The sequence below is a fragment of the Aptenodytes patagonicus genome, chromosome 1 (genome assembly GCF_965638725.1).
Source record: "Aptenodytes patagonicus chromosome 1, bAptPat1.pri.cur, whole genome shotgun sequence".
In the NCBI taxonomy this organism is placed as follows: domain Eukaryota; kingdom Metazoa; phylum Chordata; class Aves; order Sphenisciformes; family Spheniscidae; genus Aptenodytes; species Aptenodytes patagonicus.
Genome location: NC_134949.1, coordinates 20,994,716 through 21,007,899, shown reverse-complemented (window position 1 = coordinate 21,007,899; position 13,184 = coordinate 20,994,716). Strand labels below are relative to the sequence as shown.

The 13,184-nt window shown below is 37.9% G+C and overlaps 1 long non-coding RNA gene across 1 annotated transcript in view; it reads right to left on the bottom strand.

The window, feature by feature from the left end:
* Positions 1-3,382: 3,382 nt before the first annotated feature.
* LOC143155665 (uncharacterized) overlaps positions 3,383-13,184 on the bottom strand; it is a 46,732-nt gene continuing 36,930 nt past the window's right edge. The window contains exons 3-5 of the long non-coding RNA XR_012994448.1: positions 10,638-10,813; positions 3,792-3,890; positions 3,383-3,501 (exon numbers count right to left, since the gene is read on the bottom strand). This is a non-coding gene — a long non-coding RNA (uncharacterized LOC143155665). The remainder of the gene's footprint in view (positions 3,502-3,791; positions 3,891-10,637; positions 10,814-13,184) is intronic.

Genomic DNA, 13,184 nt, shown 5'->3' with positions numbered 1-13,184 from the left:
ACCTTACCATCTGTATTTTCTTTAATTACTCTATTATTTGCTTTTAACACAGTCCAAGTAATTTAGTGGAGGAAAGGTGATACACATTTGGGTATTCAGAGATTTCTGGGAATCTCTGTAACGCATAAATGTCATATCTATTTTATTAATCTCAGTGAAAGTTTGGGAAAAACCAGCCCCTATATAAGAAAATACAATAGGATATAAAAGATGCTTCCTGTCAGAAATTCCAGAAAATATTTATTTTAGTGATGTCATTAATTGTTTCTCCTTTAAGGAAAATAACCTCACTATGCCTCAGCTGTCTGTATTATTGGAAAGTTGTTCATGCTAGTTCAGATGAAACAGTTCCAAAGACCTCAGTTCAACACCCATTTGAACTAGATCAGTGTCCATGTAAATAAACCGTACAACTGACTTTCATTTAAATCAGTACCTTTTTGGTTGAACGGACAGTTCACTAGTTGTTAGTTGATGATGGAAACATATCTCACCAATATTTAATTATACATCTGTAAAGGTTGTTTTTTTCACAAATCAGAAATGCTTTGGCATAGAGTATTCTCTCAGGTGCTGTTAGTTTGTAACGTAGCTAAGGGTTTCAGCTAACTGGTCATAACTAGATGACATATGAGTACATGATTCACATGCTGTTAATTAAAGTTGGTAATAACACTCAAAGATTTAATATATAACTGGTAGCTACCTGGATACTTGGTGCACGTATAGCCTGCACCTGTAAATGTGAGGCAGATGTCACGTGATGCAGAAGACCATCTGGTGAGGGGAAAAACTGAACTTCACAAACACAAACAGAATAGAGCAAGGACAGAGCACTGAGAGGACAACAATGCCCAGGCCTGGAAAGGAGACTCTCCATCCCTTTTTCTTTTCCTTTTTATAAACATTAACACTTTCCCCAAAAGCAAGTACTAAGGAAGGTTTATTGGCATACTAAACAACAAATAAAAACACAGATGAACAAGAAATACAAGGATCGTGAAATGATGCAGCATCATAGACCTATCTATGGAAGTGCAACTTAGAGAAATAGGCAAACTTGAGAAGGCTGGAAAGTATTCCTTATCTGGTAAATTTTGATCCTCAGTACAACTGTTAATTTCAATAATTTTTTCAGTGGTTTATTGTACAAGCGCCAATTTGAGAGATAATTAGTAAGGGCCAATCTTTCCCAGATTTGATTGTAGTGGGAATTCAGGGTGTGCAAGACAAACAAACCAGAAAAGACATGAGATGATTAAAAATTGGACAAGTGAAATCCTTCTTTTGTTTAAGGTGATATCATAGTATACATTTATACATAACAAAGCAGCTCATGGAGGATGTATAGGACCAGCTGGGTACTGAAAAAATAGCAAGTGGGAAAGCATTTTAAAAAAATAATAAATCAGTGCCAGTTCCTAAAAAGTATGTGAAGGCTGACTATATGTTCAAAACTAAGCAGTAAGTAACAATGAGTAGAAGACAGTCCAGCATCTAATCTAATACAGTCGAGGTAGAACAAAAAAATCTGTCTACTAAATTTGGACGGTCCTACAATACCATATCCTGTAAAGAAATAAAGTTGAGCTGTAGAACAGATCAGTTAAGAGTTGTGATTAGGTCAGAAATTCTGAGAAAAAAGGGCCAGAGTACAAATATGGAGAAGATAACGGCAAACATAGAGTTACTAGATGGAAGAATCCATTTCTTTCTTCCTCCTGCTTCTGATGCTTCTGATGCAGGAGAGAGAATATCTGCACACTCACTGGTTTCTGATTGCAGTAGGATGTTTATTCAGAGAATCCAAAATCTCTGCCCCATGTCTGAATTTTCTGTTAATGCCTTTTGTGGACATTAATGTTGTACTGCTTTCATCTAGATGTACACTTTAAAAATGTCTGAGCCAGAGAAATGCTTCTCTTTGTGAATGTATTAGAACCTAAGTCTGGGAAAGCAGACAGTTATCAGCATGTTTAGCATCCATAAACGCAGAGCCCGCATTTTGTTACCTTCTGAGGAGGCCTACTCAACATATATGTTATATCATCTCAGGAAAAAATAAAAGGTTCATTTGCCCGTTGAATTCTCATTTAATCAAATGATTAAGTGATATTTTTTTCTTATTGCCTGGATTTCAATTTATCTTCTCTTTCTCTGGATTTATGCATTGCTTATCCCTTTTATTGTTTCTCCTAATGGCTTATTTCCTTCTGGTAGCTATTTCATTATCGCTTCAGTTCAGCTGTGTTTGTAAATATAGTATGGAGAGCCGTACTGGATCCCCAAAATATTCTCTTTGGATTCTTTGGGGATACTGTCCATTCCACAGTGAGAGACCTACTCACATGAATGAATGAGATGTTATAAAAAGCACTAACATACATGATTTCAACAGAAATTAGGTGCTTGACAACTTTTAAAATTCATCTCAGAAAACATATATTAGATATCTGGTACTAATGCTCTTGAGTGGCCCAGTCAATGTCTCACTGGAAAAGCATTACATTTGAGTGAGGGTGGAAGAGATTATTGACCGTGGCACCCCTTTGAGTCCATTGGTGGGAGGAGGTGACCACAGCCATGCTTCTTTCTGGTCAGCATTGCCATTTGGAGGACAGGGGAGGTCTCACACTGTTGCACTGCTGCTATCTCGCTCCCCTCTGCCACCCGCAGACCTCCTGGGCACCCCATCCCTGTGGTTCTAACCATGGGCTAAATCTTATTTGGCAAATGAATAGCAATAAGCAAATAGTGGTACAGTCTAGCAGTAAAGATTTCAATGGAAATTGTAAATCCCTCAACAAATTCCAAGGATAATACGAAATACTATGGTTTTTTACAACATGGTATCTGAAAAGTGAGAGCAAGGAGACAGAAAACCCATCTACCAGTGTATACTCAGCTGAGGTAAATCAACACCGCTTTCTTGAAGCAAACAGAGTTGCAACAATTTATAATAGGAATTTGACCCCACCATTGAATAAGCTTACTGAGACATTTTGATTTCCTGTTCCTTCCTGGTTACAGAAAATGATGACCAAAGTAATTGTGCAAAAGACCTGAAAACTCCATCCACCCGTAAGTAATTGAACTTATGATAAAATCCCCCATGGCCCTTTGCTGCAGAGCAGAAAAATGTTCAGCATCTTCAGGCAGCCTCCTAGCTGTACGTGCTTGAGGAAATCCTTTCTGACCAGCAAACTATTGATTCTGAAAAATGCTATATTTGATCATAAACCTTGAGCAAGCTTAACACGGATCAGTGGAAACAAAATATTAACCACTCTAAAGTGCTTTTAAAGATTATCAGACTAGAATAAAGAAAGATATGACATGTACACTTATCTGTAATATAGATTTTTTTTTTTTTTTTTTTTACATTTGCATACCTACCTCTTTCTTTCAGAGAATTACATCATATGGTAGCACACAAAAACCTTCCTTCTGAAATCATATGTGTAGGCTGCACGTAAAATTGACTTGAGGGTTGGAACTTGTCTGTCAGAAAAAGTAGATTTATTATTTTTTTAAATTACTTCTGTGTTGTCAGTTGAATTAATCAAGCCAGTTCAAACACTGTGCTCCTTCCCTGAATATTTCTTGAGTTATCACCTAGCAATACATCTTCTCTAATTAGAATATCTTGAAAATTTACCAGAAAACAAAGTTTTGGGGATTTCTGCTTTGTCTGGTCCAAAACATTCAAAATACTTTATATTTGAGACTTTTCAACAATTCCAAACTGGCACTGCCTGGATTATTGATCGCTCTTTCTTGTGCTCACATACCATGGGTTTGACGTGTCAGCAGTCACATGGCAGTCCGATGGCTGGTATGTTGCGTATCTGGAAGATCCTGTCTCCTGGGATTTGCTTGTGAGGGCATACCTGAAGTGAATTTCAAATATCTGTCAGCCATGCTTTCCTCATGGCCTGCATTTCTCCCAGGGAGACTGTAACACATAAAACACCACTCCGGCCTGATTTTCACAGAGGGCTGAACAGATAATGAGCTGAAAACCAGACCTTTTTCCAGGTACCTCAGAACAAGAAGCCATTTAGCAGGGAAAAGTCATCTGAAGGATTTTTGTACTTTTAATACCTTTAAGATCTGATAATAGCATGGCAAAAAGTGCTTTAGGCTTCCTAAATTCAAACATACACTGGCTGAGAAGATAGTTTCCTCAACTCCTATTAGTCTGAATCTGAAATTATTTTCAGATGGAGCTATTTAATCTACTGAAATGAATTTCTTAAAATCAGCCTTTTCCACAATTTTTGACAAGCACTTACTGTGCACTTTCTTACTTAAAGAAGTATGCAATCTTATTTAATTGTGGCTAAGAAACCTGGTTTCAAACCTTGATGGAACGTTTATAGAGCGGACAATTTAGCTTCAGTCTTACATGATCTTCTCATTTTTGACCCAAAGACATTAGAGAGAATTCCTTAGCACTGTGGCTTCATATCCTGATTGCTTATATTTAGCAAAGCCACCTATAATTTTGTTAGTCTGAACTAGCATAAACTATGAGCAAATGGCTTAGTATGAAACATTTACAATGCGAGTAGAGATTTTTATGGTCATGTCTTTTTCAAGTGACCTAATGAACACTGTGTATAAACTAGAGCAGCCTGGTTAGTACTGTCAGAGGCAGAAATGTGTATCTCCATTCATTCTGCAATCCATTTTTTTGAGAACAAGGGTCTCACAAAAGAATCTAACTCAACTCAGAAATTTTTAAATTTTTTACTCCTTGTAAATTTGCCCCAGAGACAAGCCCCATTTCTCTGCAAGGCCAGTTTGAAATCCTGGTGAGTATGTCAAGTCCTCTCTGTTATTATTAATGCTTCAACTGTGAGTAAGACGGTCTTCAGATATGTAAAAATACAAGGAGATTTTCCAGAGAGATTTTTTCTGGAAACATAACACAACAAAGTAATTGTCACAGATGATGGTAGGCAGTGGAGAGCAGGGAGACTACAAGTAAACAGCAGAGACACAAACTCGTAGCAGAGAACTGCTTTACAGGCAGATTTATAAGCTATTCTGTTTGTAGTACATTTCTTGTTCGTTAGGATTATTATTTTTTCTGCAAAAGGTCAGGTAGCTGGGGAAAAAAAAAAAAAAGGCAGATAGCTCTGTAGCAGAGGTCAGTAGCAGAAAGGTTGCTGACTTCTGAGCAGAAGTTGAAGGGTTTGTCCTGAAAAGTCACATGCAGCTTTTGCCCTTGAAAAGTAATTGCAACTTGTCAGAAATACCAGTTGTTGCTAGATGAAGATAGAAGTTCAGCATTATTTATGGATCTACACTCCTCAAGTAAATAGATTTCCCCTAATTTGCAATTCTAAAAATGCCTTTAAACCTATTTTTAAATGGCCTCTCTAAACACAGGGCAGAGTTGGTCAGGCAGTTTTAGACAAAATGTATTTTTCTTGAAAGATGTTTTATTTAAGCTGAATCATTAATGGAGCTGAACAGATTTTGAAGATGCTTTCAACGAGATTTCTGAATAAAAAGCCTTTGACCTATGTTTTGGTACAACTACATTTTGAGACTGTGTTCCAAATATTTTGTTTCAACCCTGCAAATTCCAAACCTCAAAATTTGCTGTGAAGCAGAACCATCATCTTCTGTCCAGAAGACGGTGGGAATATAACACAGAGCACTGCAGTCCTTGCCAGATTCCTCAGCTACTTGCAGTTTTCCCAGCAGTTTTTCTATAGACTTCAAATAAGCCTGCATTTTATTTGCTTTCTAGGTTAATACATCCAAGAACAAACTTTGTAGGATCCTGTTTAAGGTTTGCAGTAGTTCTTGTTGAGAATTGGGCTAAGCAGACTAGAAACAGAACAAAAAATCCAGCAAAATTTCCTTTTAGATCATGCAATATTTTCACATGGATTTCTATTGTTTCTGATGTTTTATAAGTAATTTTGGAATGATAGTCATACTTTTCTGTTGTTGCAGTTTGGTTTTCTTTTTTGTCTTCTTTTCTGTTTGTTTTCCCAGTGGGAACTTGTATTAGCCAGTCTTTCTGTAGAGCTCAGACAGGTTATGACAACCCAACTCAGAAAAACACCACAATTACTGTCATTAACAAATCTTACAGTAACACATGCTGTACAGAAATGTGGCAACTTATACAGTACATACGTATAATAAATACAATATGTTTCACATATAATAAATTAACATAATTGCCAAAAAGCAAATGCGGTAAAACTGAAGAATGCTATTTACATTGCTGACTATGTATTTTGAGGTTTTATATTAAGGTAGCTGTAACAACAGAGGGAAAAATACGTTCGATGAAGTTGCTTGCTCTGTACTGTTTTACGTTGCATTGATTTGTAAAATAAGGCCAGAAGTGAGGCAGTCTGGTAAGTGTTGTTAGTGGGAATTTTTTCAACAAATGTCACTAGTAATGATTTTCTACATCGTCATGGATTGTGTGAAAATAAACCATTTTATTTGCTATGCATGCTCTCTTGCTCATGTTTTCTGCTATTTTAATGCTTCTAAATTAGCCACTGCCTTGGCTTCTTGTTCAAACAAAATATAAACCTCAAAGATTCAACAAGCAAGAGAACTGAGCTCCTCTTTCATCCCTAGAACAAGCTCCCATATACTAAAGCCAAGGCTCAAGGAGTGGGGTGACAAAATAAACAAATTATTTACTGCATTTATTACACTACTGAAATTTTTGTTACTGTTATATATTTTGCCAATCATTACATGCATGGCTTGATAATTTAAACTTTTAGAGGTCCTATTACTCAATAATTACATAGAAAAGGAGACTAGCAAAGAAAGAAAAGAAAAGGAGAGAACCAGAGAAAGTCAGTGACAGCTGAATGGTTTAAGACATTTGCTTCTGAGATAATCTGTGGAAGCAATCTGATGTTACTGAGCATCCGGGTAAGCTACATGACTTCTGATCTGCCATGCTGTAGAATCAATTCCCAAGATAGGTTGAGGAAATTTTACTGCTGAGACAGAGTGAATACAGAAGAAAATGTAATGAAAGACATAATGTTGGCAGGAAGATAGAGGAAGGATAAGATTTAGTCTACCATAACTTACACATCTAAAACTTAAACATCTAAAACTGAACTATTCACCCTAAACTCTCTTTATAGTCAACGAGGGGAAATAGACAAAGACAGATTCGTCTCATATTCAGATAACAATTGAAAGACAGTCATATGAATCACCTTGTTGCTAGCTTCTGACTATAAGGAAAAGCTAAAATGACTGAAATGTCCATCTTTTAGACTTTTAAAGTTAAGTTAGACAACTCTTAGCCTAGCTAATCAACAGGTCTTTTTTAATGAAACAGACCTTATTTTAATGAAAAAGCTTGGCATTTGTTGAAGCAATAAGGGTTTGTAAAGGAACAGCACAGTCCCTTCTGCTGAGCTTTTTTTTCTATTGAGACTTCTCTTTTCTCTAGTTACTTTAATTTTAAAGTCAAATTAGGTAGTGTTTTGGGATGAATTAATATGTCTATCACTACTGAATTGACGTCGCTCAGCATCATGTATGATACCCACTCACAGAGCTGAAGATTTAACTTGACTTAGCGCACTTGCCTTACACCATTTGGGGCAACTTAGTTTGTATAAGTGTAGCTGTACAGTGAGGCTTTCAGACTATCTAGAGTTGTTTGGTTACCAAAGAGGTCAGAGTAGCACGGTGACTCCAGCTAGTTAATGAACTGTTATTGCTTAAGTTGCTGTGCCACCCTTACATTACTATTTGACTAAAGCCCTTCTGTAACCTCTCCTGAAGCCCCAAAGCTATAGACCATCATGCAAAAATACAAGTTACAGTGGGGCAAAGCTAATATTTAGAGCTCAAAAATGCTGTCACACATGCATTGTCCCATCTCTGCCATAGTCAAAATCCCACTGGATAGTCCACTGAGACATTGGCATCTCTTATGTAATTCTTGTCAGTCTGCAATAGTTTCCACAGAAAGTTCTCTTTATGGTATCTCCTGTGTCAGAGTTCAGCAAACACACCTCAGTGTATAAAAAACTCCAGAAAGTTCTTCTGACTGAAGAGATGCTTTAATGTCTAAAAGCTTGTCCATATTTTCTAAATATATCAGCTTTCTGTACACCTTGTCCTTGCTACTTCACAAGTACTATTGCAACTCTTATTATTGCAAATCTCATAATTCATCTTTGTTCTTTTTAAGGCACAGGAAAATTAAACCTTTCATTGGCTTTAAGAAGATTTCATAGGGTAAAATTCATCTCACCCTAGGAAACCGGAATTTGCTTCCTCACTGAAACTTTCGTTCTTGCTTACTGAAAACAAAATTGTTCTGTAAGAGCAATCCCGTCTGTGCCGATTTGAGTGAGAGTGAATAAATCCCCAACACTGCACAGCAAAACAGCTCACGGCAGTAGGCTGACACGTTATGTGTCTCCAGGCAAAGTAAGAAAAGTCTTATGACAGATCGAAAAGTTCAGTACATAGCTCAGAACTTTACTGTATGTATAGTAAATAAGCCATTAAAGGAAATTCCAAACTTATCATTTACTTAAACTCTTAATACAGCTTAGCAATTAATACATTCATTTTCTTCTATTTCTCAGTGGCTAGAGCTATAACACATTTCACTGAAAACAGAATGAGCAGATATAGCAATCAAGTTGACCCAATGGGAGCAACTTTTTTTCCACAGCAGATGGTAGCCTCTTAAGAAAAAAGCGTCATGGTATCTTTTAGGATGAATCCCAAAATATTTTGCCCAATGGGTCCCAGATTAGTACAGTAAGCATTTTCCCAGTTTTCTAGGATTTTCAGTTTTACTCATGGCTGAGGGCATCTTCTCAGAATTGTTTCACTTGTATGGATCTGGTTATTCTGAGAAGCCACGCTGGATATGCTGCTGCTTCTGAGCTCAGTTCCTTGCTGCTGAGCTCTGGATGAGTCTGGAGGGATTCCAGCATGCCACGCTCTGTACCCCCGCCACGTCAGTCAGTACTGCACAAGGTCCTGAATCGCAATGCGAACCTGAACATGTACCCTTTAAAGCTTGAAAAGTTTCCTAAGCCTGTGGCTATTTGTCTCTGTTTTCGCACATCTCCCGATAGCTGCCTGCTGAGTTGCTTAGGGAAATGAAGCCTGGGCTGGTTACAAAGGCTGTGAACTACAAGGAATTATTAACAACAGTCAACTGAGTTTGGAGCCTGTGATTGCTTGACTTTTGGCCTGCAGCACGTTCCTGTGAGACAAACAGTGCTCCCCAGGAGTACAGTGAGTGACCTTCTACCTGGGATGTGAGGAGGCATGACAGATGCTCAGGTGCCATGTGTTATTTGTGACACGTGGCAGCTCTGACTGCCCTTCACCTGCCAGCAAGATGACGAGACCTCAAAACACAAGGACTCTCACAGGTTTGGGGCCTGATGCCAGTTGTAGAGCTGAGTTTGAAGGAATAATTTTTCCCCTTTCACCAGCTCGTCTCCTGACCCTACTTCTCTCTCACCCTCTACTGCTGGAGAAAGTGAAAAGGAACAGGCATTTCTCCCCTTTTCTCCACATTGCCAAACCTTTCTAAGGTTCATTTCTCTGGACATGAATCAAGATTTTCCAACACTTGCCATAATACCTCACCTCATGTCTGCTTTTCACTTCTTCAGTCTTGCAGCTCTGTTTAGGTGTGCAATGTTTCCCTGTGCTAAGATGAATTTTAGCCTATTCAGCATAACCCAGCTAGCACCCTGCAGCTGCAGGGACAGTCATCTGATGCCCCTGCTTTCCCTGGGGGATAACGGGAAGTGCTGCCCAAGCACCAAGCACAGCCCAAGTTACGTGCACAGGCAGCTTAGAGCCCTGGGCCAGTGTGAGAGGCGGGCTTATCTCTTTTTCATGCATGGTCCTTAGAAGGTAATAATAACTTTGCTTGCATGAGGGAGAACAGAAAACAGAAGCAGCCTGGCAAGACTCTGAATTGCTGCTGCCACTGTTGCAGTGGGAGGGGAGATGGAGAAAAAAGGGAGCCCCTTAACCTGAGCTCTGGCACTGCCAAAGTCAGACCTCCTTGTCACACTCAGCAGGACTACTAAAAGTTGAAAAAAAAGGTCTCTTTTTTTCATAGATGTTGAGAAGGAAATTCAACTGAGTGAAATCCATCCCATCTTGTTTATTATTGTTTGTTATATTAGCATTGTGTGTGTTCACATCCGTCCATCAGATTCCACTGTTCTTTTCCACTTTTCTCAGAGAATTTTTTATAGCTGCCTTTGGACTTGAGCAAATGTTTCATTTTTGCAAAAGCGCTCATGCAAAAGTGCACTTTGTGGAATGTCACTAAAGCAGGCATCTGTGGTACAGGCATTTACAGATGATGCCATGGTGGCCTAGAGTGCCCTGGTCATAGGAAGCCGCCTGAGAAACCTCTCACATGTTTTCATAGAAGAAATAAACTTTTTTCTTGTATACATAAATCAAATTCAAACACAAACCACTGAGAGCTTTGTTGGCCTCGAACTAATACATTCAGGGTTCATACACTCCAGTACTATATAAATAAGAACAAGATTTGAATGTCCTATTTTGACTGTAATGGCCTACAAACATGCAAGCAAAACTTGTGAAGAATGCGCCTGACTTACTTAGTTCTGCTGAGATTCCTGGATAAAGCTTCCCTTTATTTTCTTTTCCCAAATTCCGCTCCTCATGAACTTTTAGATGCAGTATTCTCTTTTTTTCCCCGTTGTCTTGTGAAGTTGCAGAATAGTATTTGTGACTTGCTTCGGAGATTTGAAGTGCAGTATATCATTGTTCAAGTCTATAGAGAATGAAGCAACATTAAACAAATGTTCATGTTGGAAGGTAGTACACTTAAAAAGCCAAAAATAGTAAAAAATACATTTACCTGCACAAATATAATTTTGCTCCATATATGTAAGCATCAAAACACTCTTTAATAATATGTTCACTCCCCCCCATCCCCTTCTGGATTCCTGCATCCTTCTTCCAGTGTTAGTTCTGGCTGGTGCAAATCAACATGGAGGCAGATCAGGACCTGTTTTATCCTAATTATTCCTTATTCATTGTGTCTAGTCCAGCCTCCAGATCTGCTTCATTCAATGGCCAGTAAATGCTCTCTGTTTCATAAGAAATGCAGTAATATAGGAAGATTAACCAGGAAAGAAACAGCTAAGGAGAAAGTAATGCAAAAATGTATTTTACCCAGGAAAAGACAGTAATATAATTTACCGTCCAGGGTTGGTTTTTTTTTCTAGCTAAAAGAAAAAGCAGGACAACAACTGCTGGGCAACATTTACTGAGATAAGCCATACAGCTGGAGGGAGGCAGCATACAAAAGTAGTAAGTTAGTTCATAGTTATGCATGCTTGATTTACTACAGGTCACAGATCATGCTGTGTGGAGGAACATGTCCTTGCAAGGACAAATAAATTCAGTCAATTTTCTGATTTCGTTCTGGCATAACAAACTATTAGCTGGAGTGAGAGATTTTGAATGCATCTGTACTTCCTTAGGGAGAAGTCTGAATTCCTTTTATCTGCTTCTGGGTGATCAATAGAGGAGTTGGAAAAGAAGGTGTCGTGGTTTAACGACACTATTGAAGGCTTTCAATATCTCTCTGTTTTTGATATATTGGCATGTTTAAGAAACAAAAGAAATCTAAGTCATAGTGGAATATTATTTTTTTCACATAAAAATATTGATTACTTGGGGGTTATACTTGGAATTTAATATTTGCAAGAAGTCAGAGATATATGCTTACTTATAATATAGAAAATATTTTTTTCCACTGATTTATTTAGAATTGTGAGCAAATAGAAATAGGTATTAGAGTAGAATTGCAGGCACACAATGTAACTTTTGTCACTGCATATGCTTTTACATTTCTTATTCATCTACATATAGAAGAGATAATGAAAAGTTGTGATGAATGGTTTTCCCCACTGTGAGAGTGAGGCAAGCACAGCATTCAAATAATGGTTAAAACCAAAACTTTTTCAGACCACTAGCTTTTCAGGTGTTGAATTTTCTTCACTCACCTAGGAACCTAAAACTACATTGGAAATTCCACTAGGTAGCAAGTACTGAAGACTACTTGACCCTGAAAGCTCAAATCCAAGTGACCTTTCAGAAAATATAGGCCATTCCTAGGACTCAGGAAATTACAGTGATGAAATCATTATGTTTATTGACTTTCATTTTAATTTTGTTCATCCTGGGCTTCAAGCCAGGGTAGTTCTGGGGGAATTCCATATTTGGGCCCAGAAGAGGAAACACTTGTCTATATTGCACATTAAATAAAAGCAGTACGGGAGAACTATGTTAATCTGTTGCAAGTCTGGAATACTCTCTCTCTCAGAGACATAAATTAGCATGCAAAAAGCAAATACATAGGCAAGGGTACAGCAGGCTAAATCATATATATTTTCTACCTGACACATCCTGCAATTTCTACAGAGGAAGTCCGTATTGTCATCATCAAGAAAATAAACAAGTTCACATATTTATCTTCAAAGGAGATACCAGTTCACACTGAATGTCACTATGCATGAAGTGCTTTGTGGGAACACAATGATTTTTTCTAGTTGGAAGATGACTGTTGTTGAGGTATTTTACTTCATATACGGACTGTGGTCTGGGCTTAATTGCTGCTTCATGAAGAGTTTCTTCACAAAATGCTTTGTTTCCTCTCTGTGAAATGGGGATTTCTCACTTAGTTTAGCCTGAACTATTGAGAGTAGAGAACAAGACTTTTTCCCCAAGTGTACATAAAAACCCTAGAACAGGACTGAACTGGACTCCATGTCAGCACATAAATAACAATAATGTTTTTGTTTATTATCGGTTGGTTCCTCTGAATAGATTTTCCTAAAGACACAGGGTAATACACCCTAACATTTACTTAGAGTGCTTCAAATGACCCAAATATGGGGTGAAGCGTGAGGAAAACTGATAGTCATTAACTTTCTCTTAAAAATCACCTTTAACTTTGACCCACAGAAACCATAAAGATAGATCTTGTGCTCAGAGTATAGTGTGGTCAGACTCTCAGTACTCCACTGTGATGCCTTTTAGGCATGTTACTGATCTGAATCACCTTTTGTGTGAAAGGTTCAAATGGTAACACATATACAGCACAAATTTAGGCTATGCTTCCTCTCTGTTCTTTT